Source organism: Dendrobates tinctorius, unplaced genomic scaffold (genome assembly GCF_039654945.1).
Source record: "Dendrobates tinctorius isolate UK_male_01 unplaced genomic scaffold, ASM3965494v1 ptg000008l, whole genome shotgun sequence".
NCBI lineage: Eukaryota > Metazoa > Chordata > Amphibia > Anura > Dendrobatidae > Dendrobates > Dendrobates tinctorius.
The window spans coordinates 72,436,840-72,464,319 of record NW_027361676.1 but is presented as its reverse complement, the minus strand read 5'-3'; the positions used below and the strand labels follow the sequence as shown (position 1 = coordinate 72,464,319).

At 44.7% G+C, this 27,480-nt stretch overlaps 1 protein-coding gene across 2 annotated transcripts in view; it reads right to left on the bottom strand.

Moving 5' to 3' along the window:
• Window positions 1-27,480, bottom strand: part of SNX25 (sorting nexin 25) — a 385,706-nt gene that overhangs the window by 180,282 nt on the left and 177,944 nt on the right. The window lies entirely within an intron of this gene.

Sequence of the window (27,480 nt, the reverse complement as noted above, 5' to 3'; positions counted from 1 at the left end):
CACACATATTCACACTCAGTACTGTGCAAAAGTTTTAGGCAGGTTTATTTATTTTTATTAACAAAAAACTGAACGAAGGAGAGAGAAATCTAAAAATAAAAAATTGTGTTTGACCGCACTTTCCATCAATTCTCAATTTTACAACGCTATTTATATAAATATATCATAAAGAAGAAAAAGTATTTGTAAATTCAGAAAATACCGGAGACAAATCACAAATACCTTACAAGATCACATTATGCGGTAAAGAAAATGGTGTTATTCAAAACTGCAATTCATCTTGCCCCAAAAAAAGGCCAATGTCGATGGAAAGAGGGGGGAAAAAAAGGTTATGGCTCTTGGAAAATTAGCATGAAAAATACCTAGGTGCTTAAAGGGTATATCCAGGATTTATTTTTCTCTTTAAAGGCATATTTTTACTAACAGAGGCAGCTACCTGCCTGTTATATCCAACACTGGTCACTGACCGCTCCTGCCAGAGATTGAGCTGCTCCATGTCAGCAGAGCAGCAGTTTCTCGTCCTGTTGACATGGCGGCGGGACTACTGGTGTCATGCTGATTGACAGTCGACTTCTCTACAGTTAGGCAGCAGAGATACAGCTGTCAATCCGGTTGTCCCACCTTGTGAACAGGAAGAGAAACTGTCGCTCTGTTGACATTACGTGATGAGCAAGTGTACTCTTTGCTCGGGTGGTCTCCGAGTATTTTGGCGTGCCGTGCTCTGTGATTTAGATTTCATAGCCTCAGCTGCATGATTTGTGACTTGTAGACAGGCTGAATATATGTGGGAATTCCCTAACAAGCAAGCATTCCACACATGTATTAAAGCTGTCTAGCAGTCGTAAATCATGCAGATGAGACAATGAAATCTAAATCTCCGAGCACGCCAAAATACTCAGAGACCACCCGATCATGCTCGGAAAAACCCAAGCAACGAGTATACTCGCTCATCACTAGATTACGCTACGCCGGTGGAGAACGGTGCCGGGCACAACAGGCAGGTATATAGCAAATATATATGGTATATATTTTTTAAAAGTCCTGAATATCACCTTTAAAAGAGGACCTTTCATCACCGGTTTATCCCTGGAGAATACTTGGATACAAGTAGCAAATACTATTAAATATCTTCGGGTAGTGGTTACTGCAAGGCCCCAGGAAGATTATTCTCCTAACCTGGTTCCCATATTACTAAAATTCAGAACAAAAATAGGCACTTGGTGTCGACTTCCAATGTCAGTAATCAGGACAGGCGATTTAATAAAAAGGATTCTCGTGCCTCAACCTTTATATTTCCTACATAATACCCCAGTATGGATCCCCATGACCTTCTTTTATACAATACATAGCTTGTTCAGATAATGGAAAAAGAAACAAGTCAGAATAAAACTAGAGACCCTGCAGAGAGGAAAAAATAAGGGTGGACTGGCTTATCTGAATGCCTGGATCTACTTCTTGGCCTCACAGTTGGGGAACAACCGAGCACTGTGGGATATCAGGTCAAGTACTTGGAGAAGGAGCTTAATGGAAATTGCCAATGTCAGTATTAGACATGGGTCCCCCCACCCCCAGGAGAATGTCCCAAATTGTCCCACGCTAACCCGGATGTATAAAGTGTGGGATAGAGGCAAGAATATGCTGGGAATTGGTAAAGTCACCAACTACACACCTCTATAGTTTTGATTGTTTCTAAAAATAAAATAAAAATGTGAATGCATTTTGATATCTTTTACAACAAAAAATGATCTGATTAAAACAAAAAAAGAAAAAGAAGAGGACCTTTCACCAGTTTGAGCATGTTTAATGTGTCACATTATGGAATAACGGCAGCAGAGCCGAATAAAACACTTTAATTTTTATTGTCTACATTGTGGAGATATTGGCTTGTAAAGTTTAGGTTAAAATTTATGATAAACCCAAAGTGGTGTTATCAGAGATTCTTCTCTGGGGATGTGTGCCTCTCCAAAGTAAGCAGGTGCGGAAATGCAGTACGCAGGGATTGAAGAGCAATGTGGTATAACAATATTGTGTAATTTAAAAGTAAAGATGCAAATCTCGCAGGGAGTTGATAAACAGTAAACAAGAATTACGGGAAGAACAAGGGTTAATGCGACAGTCTGAGGTTTAAACAGCACTTGTTGTGGTTTCCGCTAGTCCTCATCCATATACAGTCCGATGGGGGTTGATGTACCAACAACAGCTGGCGTAGAGTCCTCAGATGAAGTCCACAATATACGGTCCAACTTCTGGCGGCAATGGGCGGTCTCCGTTTTTGCCCGCTGAGCCCCTAGTCCATAAGCCTGTGCAGCCAAAGTAAAGAAAGCTGCAGGAGTCCCTGTACCAAGTGTGGGCTGATGCGCGCTGGCCAGCAGAGGGGACTGCACCTCAGTGTCCTGTAGCCGGCCTACACTTCACCGCAAGATGGCTGCCCTGCCTTTATCCGGGCGCACAGCGCTGTACACCATCACAGTCCCTCTGTCTCGGCGGCGCTGCTGCTCTGGATGCGGAGCACGATACACACCCTCCTGCACTCTCCCCGACGGCGGGAAACTAATTGTTCCTTCGCCTCATGGCCCAGCATGGCCGTGCCCCCTCTCACCAGGTCATGGGGCCTGTCCGGTTCCCTATACTTTCCCCAGGGCAACATCGATGCAGCCTCAGCAGTTCCGGACCTGGCATGATGCAGGCACCCACCGCCCGGTCTTCCTCCTTTCTCCTTATACTTGCATGGTTGACCAATCATAAGCAGGCATGGGGAAAAAAAACAAACACTAACTGACAGAACGTCTGATGCCATTGCAGCAATGTATGATTACAAGAGCTCCTGCCTATGATTGGCAAATGTCACAGGAGAAGAAATACTCCCCCCCACCCGCCCTAAAACAGAAAACTATTCTAACACACAGATGATTTATCATAAATGATAACCTTATGTTTACAAGCAAATATCTCTGAAAATCAATTCAACTCTGCAGTCACAGTTTCAGTGACAGTTCAACATGCTCAAAGTATTTTTTTTTCTATGGGTCTAAGCACTTAATAGTTGGTTAACTGCCTGCAGTTCTGCAGTGTGATTATCTCTCCCGGATCAGAGTTCACGGACTGCTCCTGCCGGAGATTCATGTGATGTTGCGTTGACAGAGCGGTTCCTTCGCTTCAGCTCTGCTATATCAACAGGATGTCAATGCCAACGTTACAGTACGCTCACACTGTTGTCAATTCTCTCTTGCGAGAGAATCTGGCGGATTATGCGAATGACACTTGGAATGAACTCTGTCAAATTGATCCTAGAGTCATCTGAGTGTGATCCAATTCTCTTGAATGAGAGGATCACAGCAAAGGTGCAGAGAAGAATGGCAGCACAGGTGCGGAAAAAAATGGCAGCACAGGTGCAGAGAAGAATGGCAGCACAGGTGCAGAGAAGAATGGCAGCACAGGTGCAGAGAAGAATGGCAGCACAGGTGCAGAGAAGAATGGCAGCACAGGTGCAGAGAAGAATGGCAGCACAGGTGCAGAGAAGAATGGCAGCACAGGTGCAGAGAAGAATGGCAGCACAGGTGCAGAGAAGAATGGCAGCACAGGTGCAGAGAAGAATGGCAGCACAGGTGCAGAGAAGAATGGCAGCACAGGTGCAGAGAAGAATGGCAGCACAGGTGCAGAGAAGAATGGCAGCACAGGTGCAGAGAAGAATGGCAGCACAGGTGCAGAGAAGAATGGCAGCACAGGTGCAGAGAAGAATGGCAGCACAGGTGCAGAGAAGAATGGCAGCACAGGTGCAGAGAAGAATGGCAGCACAGGTGCAGAGAAGAATGGCAGCACAGGTGCAGAGAAGAATGGCAGCACAGGTGCAGTGAAGAATGGCAGCACAGGTGCAGAGAAGAATGGCAGCACAGGTGCAGTGAAGAATGGCAGCACAGGTGCAGTGAAGAATGGCAGCACAGGTGCAGTGAAGAATGGCAGCACAGGTGCAGAGAAGAATGGCAGCACAGGTGCAGAGAAGAATGGCAGCACAGGTGCAGAGAAGAATGGCAGCACAGGTGCAGAGAAGAATGGCAGCACAGGTGCAGAGAAGAATGGCAGCACAGGTGCAGAGAAGAATGGCAGCACAGGTGCAGAGAAGAATGGCAGCACAGGTGCAGAGAAGAATGGCAGCACAGGTGCAGAGAAGAATGGCAGCACAGGTGCAGAGAAAAATGGCAGCACAGGTGCAGAGAAAAATGGCAGCACAGGTGCAGAGAAAAATGGCAGCACAGGTGCAGAGAAAAATGGCAGCACAGGTGCAGAGAAGAATGGCAGCACAGGTGCAGAGAAGAATGGCAGCACAGGTGCAGAGAAGAATGGCAGCACAGGTGCAGACAAGACAGAACTTATTTTCTCTATATTCTCCACTGGCTCTGTCCAAGGATGTCAAACTGCACTGGGATGACATCCGAGTGCAGTCAGTGCTTCACATGCACACATAGACTTGTATGGGTACAAGTGATCCGAATCTCAGCCACTCGCAGCATGCTGTGATAGTTTTCTGATGCCAAATCGTCGTGAGAAAATAATCGCAGATCTGCACAGCCCCACAGTATATAACATTGAACTGAGTGTCATCCAATAAAAAATAAGATAGCACTCGGCCGTGTCATACACCAGTGTGAGCAAGCACTTAACCTGATTAACAGGGAGCTCAGTATAACGCAATATAGCAGACAGGAAGACAGAACAAAGCGGAAGAGGAAGAAATACTCTGGCCGCCTGTAGGACTGGGAGAGGTCATTGCATGGCAGTATAGGCAGGTAGTTACAAACTTAGGATCATTAAAAAAAAAAAAAAATACATATATTATACATATATCCAGATCCCACATAAGGCCTTAAATGATGGATTTAATACATGGTAACATTCCCTTAGAAAACTTTTAACAGAGATTGAAAGATCATTTATAATAGAGGTCACTAGGTCATATTTGTAGCATGACAAACCCAAGTGGAAAGTTGGTTGAAAGAATACAGTTATGAATAATGGACACTCCTTTCTATTAGAGTGTCAGATTTCTTTTTTTCATAATATTTTTTTTCCATAGACCTTTATAATTTGATGAATTATAAAAGCTAGAAATGAACGCTGTCAGACGTTAAAGCATAAACTGCGAAATTTTCTGTGGATAATGTGAAGAAATTCCCATCACAACATATCAAAGACATGACAGAGTGACTCAAGATTGCGCTTTACTTTGCTTTTGAAGCCAATTCATCAAAATCAATAAAAAAAAAAAAAAGTGTAAAACATGAAAAAAGTGTTTACCGTATATGTGGGTGCAATCAGCGTCTACATATTTAATCCAGCACCTCATTGATGAAGTCTGTGGACCTAGGAGCATCAGCTGCCAGAGTTGTACAGGAAGATTGCAGTTTTGCAGTAACTTGTCTTAATATTGCTTCAAAAATAACAAGGAGTGAATAAACTATAAAGTGGTTGTCCAACCAAACATTTGAATTTTTTTTTAGGCTCAAAACTGAAAAAAAACAAACAAAACCTCTCCGATCCTCTCCCCCGTCCACTTCTTGACACACAGTAAATGAGCTCTAGGCCATTCTCCAGCCACAGCAATTACCTATCTCACCATTGGTAGTGAACGTATAAGTTACGCAAAATATTAAAAATAACAAATTTCAATAATTTTTTTATATGAGACTCAAGATGAAAAATGGCTTTTTAATATTGCATTTTGTATATACTATTCATATTTCACACTTAAAAACTGCTGAATTAATTATTCAGGTTCTGGTTGTATGGACACATAATATGTAATTCTTTGTTTTATATAATATTTGTACAATATTTTAACTTTTTTACTAAATAGTGACCTTTTTTGCATTTCTTGGGGAAGATTTTACATTTAACAAGTTATGACATAAAAAAGTGCAATAAAAAAAATGACATTTCACAAAATATGTCCCACAAGAGACCATAAAATGGAGATATTGCAATTGTTTTGTTCAGTTGTTCACTTTAACTGGGGCATCCATAGGAGCCTAAATTCTAAGAAAAACATATGTTGATAAAGGCACAAGTCACTGGCAGAGCTGATCTAGGTCTGCTAGGACTCCACAGCTATGCTATCCTGGACTGACACCCAACAATCACAGCGCCATGTGTAATTGGCATAGGAATAGACTATCGTGGAGATAAACCACTTCTGTCTTCCTCTTGGGGTCCCCGGCTGACGCAGACAGCCCAAGACCTGACCTGCTCACCCTAGATTGCAGGAGGAGGACTGTTATAACATCATACACTTAATAGGGATCAAAAGCCATCTCTCCCAAGTCTCCCATATACACAAGTGCTATGGTGTTGTCTACGCGAGAACCACTGCTAGACATCTTTGACAGCAACTCAATTTTTCAATAACAAAAGTATCTATACTCAAAAATCGGAAATGCTGGATCCTCAACTCCTCATCTATCAAGGGTCCTCACACAGATCAGTCAAAATGTCATACAAACCCATCTTGCGAAAGTATTCGGCTCCCTGGACACAATTGTGAAGTTGAACGAAATTTATTGCTTATTTTAAATTTTTGTGTAAATTCAAAAACTGAAAAGTGGGGCGAGCAATATTATTCGTCCCCTTTACTTTCAGTGCAGCAAACTCACTACAGAAGTTCATTGTGGATCTCTGAATGATCCAATGTTGTCCTAAATGACTAATGATGATAAATATACTCCACCTGTGTGTAATCAAGTCTCCGTATAAATGCACATGCTCTCTGATAGTCTCAGGGTTCTGTTTGAAGCATAGAGAGCATGATCAAGACCAAGGAACACAACAGGCAGGTCTGTGATACTGTTGTGGAGAAGTTTAAAGCCGGAATTGGATACAAAATGATTTCCAAAACTTTAAACATCCCAAGGAGCACTGTGCAAGCAATCATACTGAAATGGAAGGAGTATCATACCACTGCAAATCTACCAAGACCCGGCCATCCCTCTAAACTTTCATCTCAAACAAGGAGAAGACTGATCAGAGATGCAGCCAAGAGGCCCATGATCACTCTGGATGAACTGCAGGGATCTACAGCTGAGGTGGGACAGTCTGCCCATAGGACAACAATCAGTCGTACACTGCACAAATCTGGCCTTTATGGAAGAGTGGCAAGAAGAAAACAATTTCTCAAAGATATCCATAAAAAGTGTTATTTAAAGCAACAAGCCACCTGGGAGACACACCAAACTGTTGTGAATTCCCTGGCTCAGACTTCTGAGCCAAAGCTCCCCCTGCTCCCTCCAGTGGTTACTGGAGGTAGTGGAGCTGGCCAGATTGACAGAGGTCTGCCACCTGATGATGTTGATGACGATTGGAGATCTGGGGTTACTAATTGGAGTATTTAAGGCTGCAGCCTTCCTTCAATCCCTGCTGGTGACTGCTTTCCTGTCCACTCTGAGGTCGGATGTCTCCTGCTCTGATCCTGCATTGTTCAGCTAAGTGGTTCATTTGCTAATCCTTTGCATCTGATCTGGTTTTGTCTCTCTCTGCTGGTTGTGCAGGTTCAGCTTGCTCCTCTGGGGGCTGTGCTGGACCACCACTCCATATGTTACAGCCTGTGTCAGTTTGTTCAGTCCCCTGTTATATTGGTCTCTTTTGCTTTGCTTCCAGTTCATACCGGAGTGCTGATATAGTGGGGGCGAAGTCATGTGACTTCAGTGTTTTTTTTGTACATGAGACGTGTTGGATTTTTCAGGGTTTTTGCGTGATTGCAGACAGTGTCTTTCCTATCCTGTCTAGTCAGTTTGGGCCCCCATCATTTGCTCAGTCTATTTTTCTGCCTGCGTTTGTGTTTCATCTTGTCTCACCAAAAATATGTTTGGGGGCTATCTATTCTTTTTGGGGTCTGCTCTGGGGCAGTTTAGATTTCACCTTTCTTGCTTTAGGCTTAGTTAGCTCTCCGGCTGTGCCGAGGCATCTAGGGCATCGTAGCTACGCTCCATGGCTACAGCTAGTTGTGTGGATAGGATCAGGGGTCTGCAATCTGCTTAGTTACCAACCTCTCTGGTTTTTTGGTGGCTTAGCCTGTTCTTGCCATCCTCCTCGGTGATCCATTCATAACACCAAACATGTGGAAGAAGGTGCTCTGGTCAGATGAAACCAAAATCAAACTTTTTGACAACAATGCCAAACGATATGTTTGGCGTAAACGCAACACAGCTCATCACCCTGAACACACCATCCCCACTGTCAAACATGGTGGTAGCAGCATCATGGTTTGGGCCTGCTTTTTTTCAGCAGGGACAGGGAAGATGGTTAAAAATTATGGGAAGATGGATTGAGCCAAATACAGGACCATTCTTGAAGAAAACCTGTTGGAGTCTGCAAAAGACCTGAGACTGGGACGAAGATTAGTCTTCCAACAAGACAATGATCCCAAACAAAGCAAAATCTACAATGGAATGGTTCACAAATAAACATATCCAGGTGTTAGAACGGCCAAGTCAAAGTCAAGACCTGAATCCAATCGAGAATCTGTGGAAAGAGCTGAAAACCACCATGGTTACTTACGGGTAGCCGTTTTTTCCGGAACCCATGACAGCACCACCTGAGAGAGGGATCCGCCCCGCCAGGAGAGGAACCTACTGAGACATAAGGGGCGGCACCTCTCCCCCGCTTCAGTTGCGTTACAGAGCACTGAGAGGACTTCCCGGTTAGTTACATGTTTAATCCAACACCACAACACTCAAAAAACACCCTACTAATTGTGCACACCCATATGGTGAAAAAGGGGGGGGAATATACGGGTGCTGTCATGGGTTCCGGAAAAACCGGCTACCGGTAAGTAACCATGGTGGTTTTTCCTTCACCCATGACAGCACCACCTGAGAGATTTTTGGAGATTCGAAACCCTTAGGGAGGGACCACCGCTTGTAGCACCCTTCTACCAAAGGTTAAGTCAGCAGAGGAGGATAGATTCAACCTATAGTGCTTAAAGAAGGTTGAAGGTGAGGCCCAGGTAGCAGCCTTACAAATCTGTTCGATCGATACCTGCTTTTTCGGCCCAGGAGGTCGCCACGGCTCTGGTGGAATGAGCCTTGATGCCGTCAGGAATCGGGATACCACTAGCTGTGTAGGCTACACTAATGGCCTCCCTAATCCATCTAGCAATAGTCCCTTTTGAAACCCCATAGCCTTTCCTGGCTCCCTGAAAAGCTACGAATAGGGACTGGGACTTCCTCCACTGGCTAGTCATAGATATGTGTTCTACGAGAGCTCTCTTAACATCCAGATTATGGAACTTTTCCTCCCCCAGATTTTTTGGGTTCTCGCAGAAAGATGGAAGGACAATTTCCTGACCCCGATGGAAATCTGATGCTATTTTGGGCAGATAAGCGGGGTCTGTTCTTAACACTACCCTATTCTGAAAGACTTGCGTATAAGGTGGATTTACTGAGAGAGCCTGTAAATTGCTTATCCTGCGGGCTGACGTGAGGGCCACTAACAGGATTGTTTTTAGGGTCAGAAACTTTAGGGGTAGCTGATGTAATGGCTCATACGGATCTTTTGTAAGGGCCTCTAGCACTAGGTTTAAATCCCAGGGGGCTATCTGGGGTATTGGGATAGGCCTAGCTCTATGGCAGGATTTAATAAATCTGGCTACCCATCTATTTGATGCCAATTTGCAGTTGTAGAGCACCCCTAGTGCAGACACCAGAACTTTAAGTGTGTTCACTGCTAACCCCATCTGCAACCCCGATTGTAAGAACTCCAGGATGGCATTAATCGGGGGATCTTTTCCTAACGGCCTACCTAAGAACTGCAGGAACTTATTCCATGTTCTGCCGTAGATGTTAGTCGTCACTGGTTTCCTACTCTTTAGCAGGGTGGCCACCAACCCGGGGGAGAACCCTCTATCCGTTAAAAACGACCTTTCAAATTCCACGCCGTCAGATGGAATCCTTTGACCCGAGCGTGGAATATTGGACCTTGAGCTAGTAGGTCCGGGATTTCTGGCAGAACCCATGGATCGGAGAGGGACATCCTTCGTAGCAGAGCAAACCAGGGCCTTTTTGGCCAAAATGGAGCTATTAGAATCACCCTGGCCTGATCGTTTCTGATTTTTCTGACAACTGTTGGGATCAGAGCCACTGGGGGGGAACGCATAAGCCAGCCTGAAATTCCACTGGATGTGCAACGAGTCCACTGCCCATGGATTTTCTCTCGGGTTGAGAGAGCAGAACCTTTCTGTTTGCCTGTTGTGTTTGTTGGCAAAGAGGTCTATCACCGGTTTCCCCCAAAGCGGAGTTATTTTTTGAAAAATGGACCGGTTTAGCGCCCATTCCCTCTGCTTCAGGGTATTGCAACTCAAGAAGTCTGCCTCTATGTTTTCTGCCCCTTTTATATGTAAGGCTGTCAAGGAGTGTAGGTGTTCTTCTGCTCTGCTCAGAATGTCTGTTGCCGCTTCCATTACGGTTTAAGGAGTGTGATCTTGTCCCTCCTTGGTGGTTGATGTATGCCACTACTACCTTGTTGTCTGACATGATGCGTACATTTCGACCCTGGAGTAGCGGAATGAAGTGACTTAGGGCCTTGCTCACTGCCCACAGTTCTCTCAGGTTGGAGGATGCTTCCCTCTCTTGACGCGTCCAGGAACCCAGACCTATGAGGCCCCTTAGGTGTGCCCCCCACCCCGAGGAGCTTGCATCTGTTAAGATTATATCTGACGTCTGTCTGTCCCACGGTATTCCCAAGGTCAGATTTCTCTTGTCCAGCCACCAATTGAGAGTGTCTCTGGTTTTTAAGGAAAGCTCCAGCTTTCCTTCTAAACGCCCTCTTAGTGATCTTTGTGCTGTTAGTATCTCCCAGTGGAGTTGCCGGGTGTGAAACTGAGCCCACCTGACCGCCGGAATACAGGATGTTAGGGTACCTAGCAGGGACATTGCTCTTCTTAAAGTCATACGTGGTTGGTTTTGGTCCGTGAAGGCCAGATTCTGCACCTTTTCTATTTTGGACTCTGGGAGCAGACACTCTTGCTTTTCTGAGTCTAGTACGAATCCTAGGAAGGTCTGTTTTTTTAGGGGTTGCAATTTAGATTTTTTGAAATTGACTATCCACCCTAATTCCTGCAAGGTGTTGATCACCCGGGTCAACTGCGCTGTACAGTGGTCCTCTGAGCTGCCTACTATGAGAAAATCGTCCAGGTATGGTATTATGACCGTGTCGTGAATCCAGAGAAAGGCAGTCACTTCCGCTATGACCTTGGTGAAAATTCTCGGGGCTATAGATATGCCAAACGGAAGAGCCCTGAACTGAAAGTGCCTTAGTGTGCCTTGAATATAAAGTGCTACCCTCAAGTATTTCTGGTAATCTGGGTGGATAGGGATGTGATAATACGCATCCTTTAAATCGACTACGGCCATGAAGCAATCTTGGTGTAGCAGCTTCACCGCCGTAGTTACTGATTCCATCTTGAAGGTAGAGTTCCTTATCCATAGATTGAGCCGTTGGAGATTTATGATTGTCCTGAATGTTTGATCGGGTTTTTTTTGTCAGAAAAAGGGGTGAATAAAACCCCTTCCCTTCCTGTAGGCGTGGTACTTCGGAGAGTACCCGCTTGTCTATCAGGCTCAGGATCTCTGTTTCTAAGGCCACCTGCTCTTCGGTCACCTTCCTGATGGGTGTGATGACGACCACGGATTTTGGCTGACGAATGAAGGGAATTTTCAGGCCTTCTGTTAGGATGGCTAGGATCCAGGCGTTGGAGGAGATCTTCTCCCAGGTTTGGAAAAAGAGTGCCAATCTCCCCCCCACTGGAATACTGGCGTCACTGTGGCGACTTTTTTGAGGTGGAGGTGCCTCCACCAAACATAAATCCCGATTCTTTTCTTCTTTTATCCTCCCACCTTCTCCTGTCAGCGGGAGGGCGCCCTCTATTGAATCTCCCCCTCCGAAAGGGCTGTCTCCTCTGATCCATAGGGAATCTGGGGAAGCCTTTTTTCTTATCGCCTGCTTTCTCCAGTATATCGTCCAAGTTCTTGCCGAACAAGAATCGACCGTCGCAGGGGAGAGAGCATAATTTGGCCTTGGACTGAAGGTCACCCGGACAGCCCTTAAGCCATAACGCGCGTCTAGCAGAATTTGATAGTGACGCTGCCCTGGCTGTCATCCGCATAGAGTCCGCCGAGGTATCGGCCAAAAAAGCTGCTGCCCCGTGCAAGAGATACATCTCCGATAAGATTTTCTCTCTTGGGACCCTTGAAGCCAGCTTTTCTTCGAACTGCTGCAGCCAGATCATGAGGGAGCGTGCCGTGCAAGTGCCCGCTATCGCCGGCTATAGTCCTCCTGCTGTCGCCTCCCATGCGTGCCTCAAATATGAGTCCGCCTTCTTGTCTAGTGGGTCTCTAAGAACCCCTGCGTCTTCCAGGGGCAGGGCCGACCTTTTGGAGGACCTGGACACTGCTGCATCCTTATGCTCGAAGGGATATCGTCTCTTAGAAGTGGATGGAAGGGCCCCTGATTTTTCGGGCTTTTTCCACTCTTTCTCAATAAGTGACTGGATCTTCTCGTTTACTAGAAAGGTTCGTTTTTTCCTCTCCTGAAGCCCCCCAAACATAACATCCTCTAGGGTTTTAGACGCCTTTTCTTCCTGTAGGCCCATTGTAGCTCTAATTGCCTTTAGGAGGGCGTCTGTGTCTTCTACAGGAAAACATGGTTTACCCCCCCATGTCGCTGTCTGAGGAGTCTGATTTTCCGCCTGAGATGACCTTGACGCAGAATCCGAGGGGGAACTAGGGGGATCCTTCCTGGTTTTTTTCCCTTTTTTCAATAGGGACTTAATTGAGCCTTCCATTTCTGACCTTAGGGCAGATATCAGATTGGCTGCGAAACTAGGCGCTTCCTCCGCCATAGTCCGCTGAATGCACGCAGCACAGAGATCTTTTTGCCAATCTCTTGCTAGGGGAGATTTACATATAGCACAATCCCTATTGTTCTTCTTGCTTCCCGCTTTTCTAGGCCTTTCCTACAGGGTCAAGCATACAACAGAAGCCCTATTAACATAATGCTAACATTCACGAAGATCACTCACCACCCGAAATCAAGGGTACCGGACTCGGAGGCTGCGTCGGGGCACGTGACCTGCGTTCTTTGGATCTTGATGAGTCCCCCGACCTGCAGCTGGGGCGACTGCTGCTGGAATGGCTTCCATGCTTTCTGCCAGAGGGCTGAGAGGGAGGCAGGGACGCTGAACGTTCCTGCTCTGACTCCATGTTGCACCGCCGTCTGCTGCCGCCTTCTCTCTTTAATACCGCGCCTCCGCTCAGGTGAGCGTCTCTCCCCTCCCCCTGCGTCCGCCGGCCGGCGTCGCACCCGGCGCCATTAAACCGTCGCCCTTCTCTGACATCAGCCGGCGCACCCAGCATGCAATGCGCCGCTGACGTCAGCGGCCAGAAGAAGCCAGCGTCTCTGCCCTGCTATGGGGATCGAGATGCGGCGTGCGCGAGGGGAGGGCGGCGCGGTGGGGGCTTCCCGCAGACCCCGGGGATCCCACCGACGCCCGCACGAACCCGGAACCCCGGAGGGCCCGGGGACTGCGCATCCAGCACCCGACGGCCGGCGCTGCAGGTGAGACACCTGTTCTTCCTGCGCCGGGACGGGGCTGGGTCCATTTTCTTCGCCCATGACAGGCACCGCCGACAGTGGGGTTCCTTCCAGGACAGGAACCCAACTGAAGCGGGGGAGAGGTGCCGCCCCTTATGTCTCAGTAGGTTCCTGTCCTGGTGGGGCGGATCCCTCTCTCAGGTGGTGCTGTCATGGGTGAAGGGAAAACTGCTGTTCACAAATGATCTCCATCAAACCTCACTAAGCTCGAGCTGTTTGCCAAGGAAGGATGGGCAAGAATTTCAGTCTTTCGATGTACAAAACTGATAGACATACCCCAAGTGACTTGCAGCTGTAATCGCAGCAAAAGGTGGCGCAACAAAGTATTAAGTTAAAGGGGCCAAATAATATTGCACGCCCCACTTTTCAGTTTTTGAATTTCCACAAAAATTTAAAATAACCAATAAATTTCGTTCAACTTGACAATTGTGTCCCACTTGTTGATTCTACACTAAAAATTTACGTTTGGTATCTTTATGTTTGAAGCATGATATGTGGGAAAAGGTTGAAAAGTTCTAGGGGGCCAAATACTTTAACAAGTCACTGTATGTAGACAAGTTTAGCTAACGTTAATTATATTTATCTCACTTATATAGTGCCAATAATTCTTCAGTGCTTATGGACATCGCTGTCCCCATTGGGGTTCACTATCTAAATTCTCTATCAGTAAGTCTTTGGAATGTGGGAGGAAAGCAAAGTACTCGGAGGACACCCATGCAAATACGGGGAGAACATACAAACTCCTTGCAGATGTTGTGGTGTCTTTAATACAGCAAAAAAAAAAAAAACAACCAAAAAGCAGTAGAAGCAAGAAAACCAGTAATCATAATAAGTCGTTACTGAAAAGTATCAAAACCAATAAGATAAAACAGTAAAAAAGAAGAGGGTGGAACAAGAACCCCACTTCCCCAGGTGCCAACTACAACTGACATGTAGATGCAACGTTCCAAAAAACTAATATGCATACATAACAATTCACAAAATATGGCTGTGTAAATTAATGCCGAAAAGTGGCACCAATACAAAGGAGAAAATCTTATAAGAGAAGCCGAATAGCAGAATAATACCAGATACAATGGGCAAGAGCCATATAACGACTAACAAATACATTTCCGGAAGGGAACATAGTAGATACCAATGAAGGAAGAGAGTACTCCCAACCCAGGTTTCTCCAACTCTCTTCCTCCATTGGTATCACCGGGAGCATTTCACTGCGTAAATTTCAACTGCGGTTAACACGCCTCTGCACAGTGCGACTTTCTCACGGTGCTAACGGGGATCTAACAAAGGTCCCAACAATTCAGCCAGGCTGGGAAGGCAGCCTCAGTGACATCACCACTAGTCGCTGATGCTGCGCTCCCAGCAGCTGATTCACCAGTGGTTCTCAGCCTGGACGGTCGCATCTTGGCACCGTCCACGTTGAAAACTCCCCCCCTCAGACATGGATTACGGTATGGGACAAAATGACGGAGAGATGAGGAATATTGTTATTTTATTACTTTTGGTCTAATACAGGAGAACAAGGGCTTCGGTGGAACTAGGCAAGGTTGTAAGTATGGTTTAATTAAGATTGTTAACTACTTTACCCTCAATGGTGGTTTGCACGTTAATGACCGGGCCAATTTTTACAATTCTGACCACTGTCCCTTTATGAGGTAATAACTCTGGAATGCTTCCATGGATCCCGGTGATTCTGACATTGTTTTCTCGTGACATATTGTACTTCATGTCAGTGGTAAAATTTCACTGAAGTATAACTTGCGTTTATTTGTGAAAAAAACAGAAATTTGGCGAAAAATTGAAAATTTCGCAATTTTCCACCTTTGAATTTTTATGCCCTTAAATCACAGAGATATGGCACATAAACTTAATAAATAACATTTCCCACATGTTTACTTTACATCAGCACAATTTGGGAACCAAATTTTTTTTTGTTCGGAAGTTTTAGGCTATGTGCACACATACCAGAAAATTTCTGCTGAAAAACCTGACTCCTGGTTTTTATGCATTTTTTTCCGCGCGTTTTCAAGACGCATAGAAATAGCCAGAAATGCGGAAAAATTAATGAGCATGCTGCGTTTTTTACCGCGAAGCGTTTTTTTCGCGGTAAAAAACGCATCAGTATGCACAAAAAGTGCAAAATGCATAGAAATGAATGGGAAGGTTATTTTTAGCGGTTTTATTGGCAAATCCACTAAAAATACCGCTAAGAAAACGCTGTGTGCGCACACAGCCATAAGGGTTAAAAGTTGACCAGCGATTTCTCATTTTTACATCACCATTTTATTTTTAGGGACCACATCACATTTGAAGTCACTTTGAGGGGTCTATATCATAGAAAATACCCAAAAGTGACACCATTCTAAAAACTGCACCCCTCAAGGTACTCAAAACCACATTCAAGAAGTTTATTAACCCTTCAGGTGCTTCACAGGAATTTTTGGAATGTTTAAAAAAAAAAAAAAAAAAAAAATAATGAACAAAACATTTTCACAAAAAAATTACTTGAGGCCCAATTTTTTTTTATTTTACCAAAAGGTAACAGGAGAAATTGGACTGCAAAAGTTATTGTGCAATTTGTCCTCAGTATGCTGATACCTGATATGTGGGGGAAACCAATGTTTCGGAGCATGGCAGAGCTCAGAAGGGAAGGAGTGCCGTTTGAGTTTTTCAACGCAAAATTGGCTGGAATTCAGATCGGATGCCATTTAGAGAGCCCCTGATGTGCCAAAACAGTGGAAACCCCCCACAAATGACACCATTTTGGAAACTAGACCCCCCAAGGAACTTATCTAGATGTGTGGTGAGCACTTTGAACCCCCAAGGACTTCACAGAAGTTTATAACATACAGCCGTACAATTAAAAAATAATTTTTTCCACAAAAATGATCTTTTCACCCTCAATTTTTATTTTCCCAAGGGTAACAGGACCCCAAAAGTTATTGTGCAATTTGTCCTGAGTACGCTGACACCCTAAATGTGGGGGTAAACAACTATTTGGGCGCATGGCAGAGCTTGGAAGGGAAGCAGCGCCATTTGACTTTTTTGGCTGAAATGGAGATCGGATGCCATGTCACGTTTGGAAAGCCCCTGATGTGCCAAAACAGTGGAAACCCCCAACAAATGACACCATTTTGGAAACTAGACCCCCAAGGAACTTATCTAGATGTGTGGTGAGAACTTTGAACCCCTAAGGGCTTCACAGAAGTTTATAACGTACAGCCGTACAACTAAAAAAATCATTTTTTCCACAAAAATTATCTTTTCACCCCCAATTTTTATTTTCCCAAGGGTAACAGGAGAAATGGGACCCCAAAAGTTGTTGTGCATTTTGTCCTGAGTAAGCTGATACCCCATATGTGGGGGTAAACCACTGTACGGGCTCATGGCAGAGCTTGGAAGGGAAAGAGTACCGTTTGACTTTTTCAATGCAGAATTGGCTGGAATGGAGATCAGACGCCATGGTGCGTTTGGAGAGCACCTGATGTGCCTAAATAGTGGAAACCCCCCAATTCTAACGCCAACCCTATCCCTAATCTCAGCCCTAACCCCAAAGGGAAAATGGAAATACATTTTTTTTTAAATTTTATAATTTTTCCCTAACTAAGGGGGTGATAAAGGGGGGGTTTGATTTACTATTTATGGCAGGTTTTTATGCTTGACAGCTGTCATACGCTAAAAGACTTTTTATTGTAAAAATAGTTTTTGCATCACCACATTTTGAGAGCTATAATTTTTCATATTTTGACCCACTGAGTCATGTGAGGTCTTATTTTTTGCAGGACGAGTTGACGTTTTTATTGGTACCATTTTCGGGCATGTGACATTTTTTGATAGCTTTTTATTTTGATTTTTGGGACGCAGAATGAACAAAAACCAGCATTTCATGAATTTCTTTTGGAGGGGTGCGTTTACACCGTTCAGCGTGTGGTAAAATTGATAAAGCGGTTTAATTCTTCAGGTCAGTACGATTACAGTGATACATCATTTATGTCTTTTTTTGTGTTTTGGCGCTTTTATGCAATGAAAACAATTTTATATAAAAATAATTTTTTCATCGCTTTATTCTGCGAGCTATAACTTATTTTTTCGCTGATGACGCTGTATGGCGGCTCATTTTTTGCGAGACAAGATGGCGTTTTCAGCAGTACCATGGTTATTTATATCAGTCTTTTTGATCGCGCGTTATTGCACTTTTTGTTCGGCGGTATGATAAAGCATTGTTTTTTGCTTTGATTTTTATTTTTTAAGGAGTTCACTAAAGGGGTTAACTAGTGGGACTAAATATGTGTACATTTATTGATTTTTTTTATTTCCAAAAAATGAATTTATTAGGGAATATTTTTTTTTTTAATTTATTTTTTTACAGTTTTTTAAAAAAAATTTTTTATTACATTGTCCCTGGGGGGACATCACTGTAATGTGACAGTGTGACAGATCGCTGATCTGACAGTTTGGACAGCACTGTCAGATCAGCGATCTGACAAGCGCTGCAAAGGCATCCTCACTGCCAGCTCTCTGCAGGCACTGAGGAAGCTGTCTCCCTGCAGGCCGCCCCGGCCATATTGGATCTGAGGCCTGCAGGGAAGGAGGCCCCCAGAGCAGCGCAGCACATCTTGCTGCTCTAGGGGTCTCAGGGATGCACGGAGGGAGCCCCCTCCCTGCTGATGCTTTCCTGATCCCCCGGTACACTGCGATCATGCGTGATTGCAGTGTGCCAGGGGTTAATGTGCTGGGGCGGTCACTGACACGCGCTTATTACTACTGTACATGTTAAATGTTATGATTGCATATAATTGATAGCTGACCTATAAAAGGAAACGCTACAAAGATCCTAATTTGAGACCACCAATCGGAGCTGAGGGGACGTTGAAAAGACAAAGCAAAATCACGCCTGCATCCCTGAGTTCTGAGTCGCCAACGAGGTCGCTCGTCGTTATGGCATCAAACACAGTGATGCACGCTGGCCAGCCAGTGGGACACCAACGATCAAAAAATGGCCCAGGACATTCGAGAATGATAAGCGAAATAGTTTAACAATATAACAATAATTCAAAAACCTGATTTAACCAGTAGGTGATTTTCTGAGTATATCTTCCCCTTAATAGAATGTCACACTAGTCTACAACTACAGTAATAACCAGACTGAAGGTATAAAAGCAAACAAACTGCGGCTTCTCTATTGTGCGGAATAACAATGCAACACAAGAGAGACATAAGCAAATTCTAGAATATGGCATTGGGAGATAGTTTATTATTTGCCGATCAGAGGAAGAAGAATGGTCTGGAATTTAATTTAGTCACATCTTCAGGAGACATTACAGGAGAATAATGCATCATCCTCTGCATTCCCATTGTCTCCTCCAGAGTGGTTTTATGAGCTGAGGAAACAGATTGATTAAGTGTACAGGCTTGATGCGCCATTAACTCCACAACAGTTCAGTGCACAATGGATCATAACTCTTTGTAGAATTGCCCTCCCCGAGCTGGCGCAGATATGGCAGAATTTCCTCTCACTAACAAAATGTGTAGCATGAGCAGCATGATCAGGGGAAATGGTGCTGCTAATTCTATACAGCAGGTGTTTCCGTGCACGGAGTGAAATTCCCACAAGTATATAACGGAGTTTTCACCGTCACAAATTACTTTATCAAACCAGTGAAGTCCTACAGCTTATTTCTAGCAAATGCACTAAATTATATATATATATATATATATATATATATATATATATATATATATATATATATATATATATATATATACACATACATACACATATATATATACATACACACACACACATATATATACATACATACACATATATATATATATACACACACATATATACACATATATATATACATACACATATATATATATATATATATATATATATATATATATATATATATATATATATACACACACACATACATACATACACACACATACACACATATATATACACACACACACACACACACACTAGCTGAAGAGCCCGGCATTGCCTGGGCATAGTAACCAACTGTAGTTAGTTATAACAAATTATAATGATTATAATGCACGTAAAAATCGTGCATCTAATCCTATCCTGTGTGATACTGACTGCTGAGCCGTGTATCTAATCCTATCCTGTGTGATACTGTCTGCTGAGCTGTGTATCTATTCCTATCCTGTGTGATACTGACTGCTGAGCCGTGTACCTAATCCTATTCTGTGTGATACTGTGTGCTGAGCTGCGTATCTAATCCTATCCTGTGTGATACTGGGCACCCCCTGCAGTCTGTGTCAGAGGGTGTGAAAAATGAGGATGAATGAACTCATGGAGATCAACAACCAACACTGCGGAGACACCATCACGTGTTTCTCAACGCAGTGATTCTAGAGCACTGCCCCCATCCCTTATGGGAAATATGCAAAACATGCAAAACAGAAGCATGTTTCGGGGTATTGCCCCTCATCAGTGTGGAGTAGGAAACTGGCTGGTAGGAGCAATACCTAGTAAAAGACTGTGAAAAATGAGGATGAATGAACTCATGGAGATCAACATCCAACACTGCGGAGACACCATCACATGTTTCTCAACGCAGTGGTTGTTCCTTCCCGGGGAAAGAACTGGCTAGTCATTGCTTGCGTTGAGAAACGTAATGGTGTCTCCGCGGCTTCTGTTTTGCATGTGTCAGAGGGTGGTCTGTGTTGACATGGTAATAAATTGTGTTATTTCCAGCTTTACAGAAGGACGACAACACCATAGAAATTCTAAGAGTAACAGGCCTCAGTTACCACAACTGTCTACAAAGAAAACCGTTGCTGATAGCAACCAATCACAGCTAATTTTTCATCTTTTTAACAGCTCTGGGACAGCGTGGCGAGTTTTGATTGGCGACTTCTGTGTTTCGACTTTTATGTGGTGAGGTTGGTGTATGTGTGGTGAAATGTGTGCTGAGGGTGGTATATGTGTTGAAGCACGTGGTAGTGTGTGGCGCATTTTGTGTGTGTGTTCATATCCCCGTGTGCGGTGAGTATCCCATGTCAGGGCCCCACCTTAGCAACAGTACGGTATATACTGTTTGGCGCCATTGCTCTCATTCTTTAAGTCCCCCTTGTTCACGTCAGGCAGCTGTCAATTTGCCTCCAACACTTTTCCGTTCACTTTTTCCCCATTATGTAAATAGGGGCAAAATTGTTTGGTGAATTGGAACGTGCGGGGTTAAAATTTTGTCTCACAACATAGCCTATGACGCTCTCAGGGTCCAGATGTGTGACTGTGCCAAATTTTGTGGCTGTAGCTGCGACGGTGCGGATGCCAATCCCGGACATACATTATATATGTATGCCAATCCCGGACATACATACATACATACATACACACACACACACACACACACATACACACACACACACACACACACACACACACACAGTACAGACCAAAAGTTTGGACACCTCATTCAGAGTTTTCTTTATTTTCATGACTATGAAAATTGTAGATTCACTCTGAAGGCATCAAAACTATGAATTAACATGTAGAATTATATAACAAAAAAGTGTGAAACAACTGAAAATATGTCTTATATTCTAGATTCTTCAAAGTAGCCACCTTTTGCTTTGATTATTGCTTTGCACACTCTTGGAATTCTCTTGATGAGCTTCAAGAGGTAGTCACCGGAAATGGTCTTCCAACAGTCTTGAAGGAGTTCTCAGAGATGCTTAGCACTTGTTGGCCCTTTTGCCTTCACTCTGCGGTCCAGCTCACCCCAAACCATCTTGATTGGGTTCAGGTCTGGTGACTGTGGAGGCCAGGTCATCTGGCGTAGCATCCCATCACTCTCCTTCTTGGTCAAATAGCCCTTACACAGCCTGGAGGTGTGTTTGGGGTCATTGTCCTGTTGAAAAATAAATGATGGTCCAACTAAACGCAAACCGGATGGAATAGCATGCTGCTGCAAGATGCTGTGGTAGCCATGCTGGTTCAGTATGCCTTCAATTTTGAATAAATCCCCAACAGTGTCATCAACAAAGCACCCCCACACCATCACACCATGCTTCACGGTGGGAACCAGGCATGTAGAGTCCAACCGTTCACCTTTTCTGCGTCACACAAAGACACGGTGGTTGGAACCAAAGATCTCAAATTTGGACTCATCAGACCAAAGCACAGATTTCCACTGGTCTAATCTACAGCATTCTGTAATGCTGTAGATAAGCCCCCGATGAAACCTGAAAGTGAAGAAAAAAAAAGTTAAATTATACTCACCCCGACGTCCGTTCCGGTGGGTGTTGCAGTCCGGGTCCGGCGCCTCCTATCTTCATATGATGCCGTCCTCTTCCTTACTTCTGCCGCAGCTCCTGCGCAGGCATACGTTGAGGGCAGAGTAAAGCACTGCAGTGCGCAGGCACCGGACCTTTCCCGGCGCCTGCACACTGCAGTACTTTACTCTGCCCTCAACAGGGCAGATAAAGTACGCCTGCGCAGGAGCCGTGGCAGAAGGAGGACATCATCGCATGAAGATGGGAGGAGCCGGACCACGACACCCACCGCACTCGACCACGCCCCACAGGTGAGTATAATCTAACTTGTTTTTGTTATCTTTCAGGTTTTAACGGGGGCTTAGCTACAGCATTACAGAATGCTGTAGATAAGCCCCTGATGCTGGTGTCGGTAGCTGATTGGGCTAAAAATAGGTGACAGATTCCCTTTAAGAGACCACTGCACAGTTTTATAAAGATCAGCTTCTCTACATGTCTGACAGCTATTCCATTCCAGTGTCAGTTGAATTCCAACCAGAGTACACCTCAGTCTACTTCATGTGCTTCTGATTAAGTAAAACCTGAACCATATCTTAGTTAACTAAGGAAAGTATAAAAAACCCTGCTGTGGTGTTCACAATCCTCTTGCAATAGGACAAGCTGGATGGCAAAACAAGTGCTAGTAATATCCCAAAAGTAATAGGAATGAAAAAATAAACTTTTAACCATGCCAAAAGGAGTTGAAAAGAAATGTCTTTAGTGAGGAAAGGAAGGGCTCAATTCTGGCTTTAGTAGCAGAGGGATACAGTGAGCATCAGGTTGCCTCCATCCTTAAAATTTCTAAGACGGCAGTCTATTACAACAAGGTGAAGCAGCAGATATTGGGGACAACAAAGCTACAGACAGCAGAGGGCAAAAACAACTCTCCACTGACCGGGATGACCGTCATCTTATTTGAATGTCACTCAGCAACAGCAGGATGACATCAAGTGACCTAGAAAAGGAATGGCAAATAGCAGCTGGGGTGAAGTGCACGGCAAGAACAGTTCATAACAGGTTCCTAGAGGCAGGGCTCAAGTCATGTAAAGCTAGAAAACAGCCTTTCATCAATGAAAAGCAAATGAGAGCCAGGCTGAAGTTTGCCAAAGACCATAAGAATTGTACCATAGAGGACTGGAGTAAGGTAGTTGTAACAGCCCTGCCGGCATCACTGCATGGCCTCCTATCCCCCACCTGCCTTACTCACTACTCTGGGTCATGCTGTGAGTTCTGTCTTCTGCGGGCTCCATGCTTGCTATATGCCTCTTGCCTCCTGCCTGCTTTCTGCATACTTCCTGGCTGTATACATAGGGGAGCGGCGCAGGCACTCTGGTTCTTATAGAATCAATGTGCACCTGCCTATGGTGTCCCCAGCCAATTACCAGGCCTCTGGTATTTAAGGAAGCTCCACCCGGGGGAGGATGACTGAGCAACTATTACCCTCAATCAGTGTCTTGCTGCTGAGTTTCAGGTCCTGTCCTGTTTCTGCCATCTCTGGGGGCTGCATACCCAGATCTGTTTCCATGCACTTTGTGTCTATGTTTCCGCCTACCTGAGGGCTGCATACTCAGGCCTGTGTCCATGTCCTGTATTTGTGTCCATGTCCGTACTGTGTTCTATTCCTGCATCTTATCCTGTCCCTGTACCTGACCTTGTCTGTATTCAGTCCTAACCTCTGTCTGTGGCTCCTTTCCCTGCTGTGTCTATCCTTGTCTCCTCTCCATCCGCCCTGCTCTGGTTCCTGCGGCTCTGCCTTTTGCTCTGCACTGCTGCGGTTCTGCCTTCTGCTCCGTGCTCCTTGCAGTTCAGCTCGCTGTACTGCAACCAACGACTGTTCTGCTCTCCACTGGGCTACCTTGCGGTTCCGCTCCGCTCCCCTCCTGTGGCTCCTGCTGCTGCAGAGCCACTTGCTGCAGCTCCTCTCCACATACCTGAGGTTCCGCTCTGCTCCAATTCTGTGGCTCCTGCTGCTGCAGAACCTCTTGCTGCAAACTGCAGCTCCTCTCCGCAGCCATGCAGTTTTACCCTGCTCGGCTCCCTGCAGTTCTTCTCTACTCCGCAACCCTGCGGTTCTGCTTTGCTTTCGCTCTGTATCTTGCAGATCCTTGTCCTACCCGTCTGTACTGGTTCCTAGTCAGTACCGGCTTCTTCAGTGTGAACAGGTCCAAACCTGTTTCCTCATACCACCTGTACCCGTCCGTGCCTGCCAGAGTGCCAGCAGTGCTCGCCTGTCCTGCCAGAACCTGCTCGCACCTGCTATCAGTGTCCAGTCCATCAGTGGGATCAGCTGCCACAGCCAGACACCACCCTGGAGTGGTACATGGCAGCTACCTGCCGCAAATACCTGACCTCACCATCAGAGGCTCCAGTGAACACCAAGGTAGCTGTTTAGTCACGCCCCTTTCAGGGTAGTCTGGTTTGTGGCACAGTAGGGCCACACCCCCACGCTAGCATCAGTCAGGGCGCGAGCGTTACAGTAATCTTCTCTGATGAGTCTAATTTTCAGCTTTGCCCAACACCTGGTCATCTAATGGTTGAGACCTGGAGAGGCGTACAAGCCACAGTGTCTTGCACCCACTGTGAAATTTGGTGGAGGATCGGTGATGATCTGGGGATGCTTCAGCAAGGCTAGAATTGGGCAGGTTAATCTTTGCGAAGGACATATGAACTATGTCATATACAAGGTTATCCTGGAAAAACGATTCCTTCTACTCAGGCAATGTTCCCCAACTCTGAGGACTGGGTTTTTTTCTAGCAGGACAATGTGCCATGCCACACAGCTAGGTCAATCAATGTGTGGATGAAGGACCACCACATCAAATCCCTGTCATGGCCATCCCAGTCTCCAGACCTGAACCCCATTGAAAACCTCTGGAATGTAAACAAGAGGAAGCTGGATAGTCACAAGCCATCAAAGAACTGCTTACATTTTTGTAACAGGAGTAGCATAAGGTCACCCAAAAGCAGCGTGAAAGACTGGTGAAAAGCATGCCAAGACACATGAAAGCTGTGATTAAAAATCATGGTTATTCCACAAAATATTGATTTCTGAACTCTTCCCGAGTTAAAATATTAGTATTGTTGTTTCTAAATGATTATGAACATGTTTTCTTAGCATTATTTGAGGTCGGCAAGCACTGCATTTTTTTTGTTATTTTGACCATTTCTCATTTTCTGAAAATAAATACAAAATTTAGTGCTTGGAAATTTGAAGACATGTTGTCAGTAGTTTATAGAATAAAAGAGCAATTTACAATTTACTCAAAAATATATCTATAAAAGGAAAAAGCAAACAAAATGAAAATTTTGCAGCGGTCTCTTCATTTTTGCTAGAGGTATGTATGTGCATATCCACGCATGCAAGCGATAGATATAGATACACACACTATCGTTCAAAAGTTTGTGGTCACCCAGACAATTTTGTGTTTTCCATGAAAACTCATACTTTTATTAATCAAATGAGTTGCCAAATGAATTTAAAATCTAGTCCAGACATTGACAAGGTTCGAAAAAAAGATTTTTATTTGAAATAATAATTTTCTCTTTCAAACTTTGCTTTCGTCAAACAATGCTCCCTTTGCAGAAATTACAGCATTACAGACCTTTGGCATTCTATCAGTTAATTTGCTGAGGTAATCTGGAGAAATTTCACCACATGCTTCCAGAAGCCCCTCCCACAAATTGGTTTGGCTCGATGGGCACTTTTTGCGTACAATAAGGTCAAGCTGCTCCAACAACAGCTCAATGGGGTTGAGATCTGGTGACTGCACTGGCCACTCCATTACAGATATAATATCAGCTGCCTGATTCTTCCCTAAATAGTTCTTGCATAATTTGGAGGTGTGCTTTGGGTTATTGTCCTGCTGTAGGGTGAAATTGACTCCAATCAAGCGCTGTCCACAGGGTATGGCAAGGCGTTGCAAAATGGAGTGATAGCCTTCCTTTTCAAAATCCCTTTTACCTTGTACAAATCTCCCACTTTACTAAAGCAACCCCAGACCATCACATTACCTCCACCATGCTTGACAGATCGCATCAGGCACTCTTCCAGCATCTTTTCAGTTGTTCTGCAGCTCACAAATGTTCTTCTGTGTGATCCAACCACCTCAAACTTAGATTTGTCTGTCCAAACACTTTTTTCCAATCTTCCTCTGTCCAATGTCTATTCTTTTGCCCATATTAATCATTTATTAGCCAGTCTCAGTTATATAGCTTTTTCTTTGCCACTCTGCCCTGAAGGCCAGCATCCCAGAGTCGCCTCTTCACTGTAGACATTGACACTGGCATTTTGTGTATACTATTTAATGAAGCTGCCAGTTGAGGACCTGTGAGGCATTGATTTCTCAAACTACAGACTCTAATGTACTTGTCTTGTTGCTCTGTTGTGCAGCGGGGCCTCCCACTTCTCTTTCTACTCTGGTAAGAGCCTGTTTGTGCTCTCCTCTCGAGAGTAGTACACACGGTTGTACGAAATCTTACGTTTCTTGGCAATATCTCGCATGCAAAAGCCTTCATTTCTAAGAACAAGAATACACTATCGAGTTTCACATGAAAGTTATTTTTTTCTGGCCATTTTGAGACTTCAATGGAACCAAAAAATGTAATGCTCCAGATTATGGAAGGTCAAGTTTATAGCTTTTCTAATCAGCCAAACTGTTTTCAGCTGTGCCAACATACTTGCACAAGGGTTTTCAAGGGTATTCTAACCATCCATTAGGCTTCTTACACAGTTAGCAAACACAAAGTACCCTAAGAACACTAGAGTGATGGTTGTTGGAAATGGGCCTCTATACAACTATGAACATACTGCTGTCACGAAATGACTGGCCCTGTGTGACACGACCCAACAATCGGTCGGTCACTAAACGGTAAAACATACAAGGGAACACTGGGGACACAAATACAACAGTGGTCCCTGCGATAGGGAACGGGTAAATGGACACCTCCTGCACTCTCCTGAGGCTATGCCCTGCTCTTACTAGCGTCCCTATACAGGTTACTTCAACATGTTGATGAGCAGGCTACCTTAGCCCTCACTTGCCCTGTACCTACTCCTAAGTAGGGAATTAGCAAGTGAAGACACTGACGCACCGTCGGACTAATACAACACAAGGTAAGGATAGACAGACAGCAAAAGAAACAGCACAGCAGAGTAAGGCACCAGATAACAGCATTCAGCTGAAGCACCAATGCACCAGCAACTTCCTGTCTTCAGCACGGTTGGTATCCAAAAGGACCTGTATAACCAATAGTCAGCCGATGCATCAGGTGACCTTTTAAAAGAAGGTGGGAGTTGTCACCACCTGCATCAGCAAACTCACCAGCAATGTAATTACACCAGTGGCCACCGGGGGGGAAAAACTGATATTAACCCCCGATGGCCTGAAAGGAAAAAAGTTTATATGTGAGAATCCAGATCGGCCACAGATCCAAAAATGGATTGTGACAATTGCATTACAAACCAGACGTTTGCAGCTAGAATAGTCATTTACCACATTAACAATGTATAGAATGTATTTCTGAAACATTTAATGTTAGCTTCATTGGAAA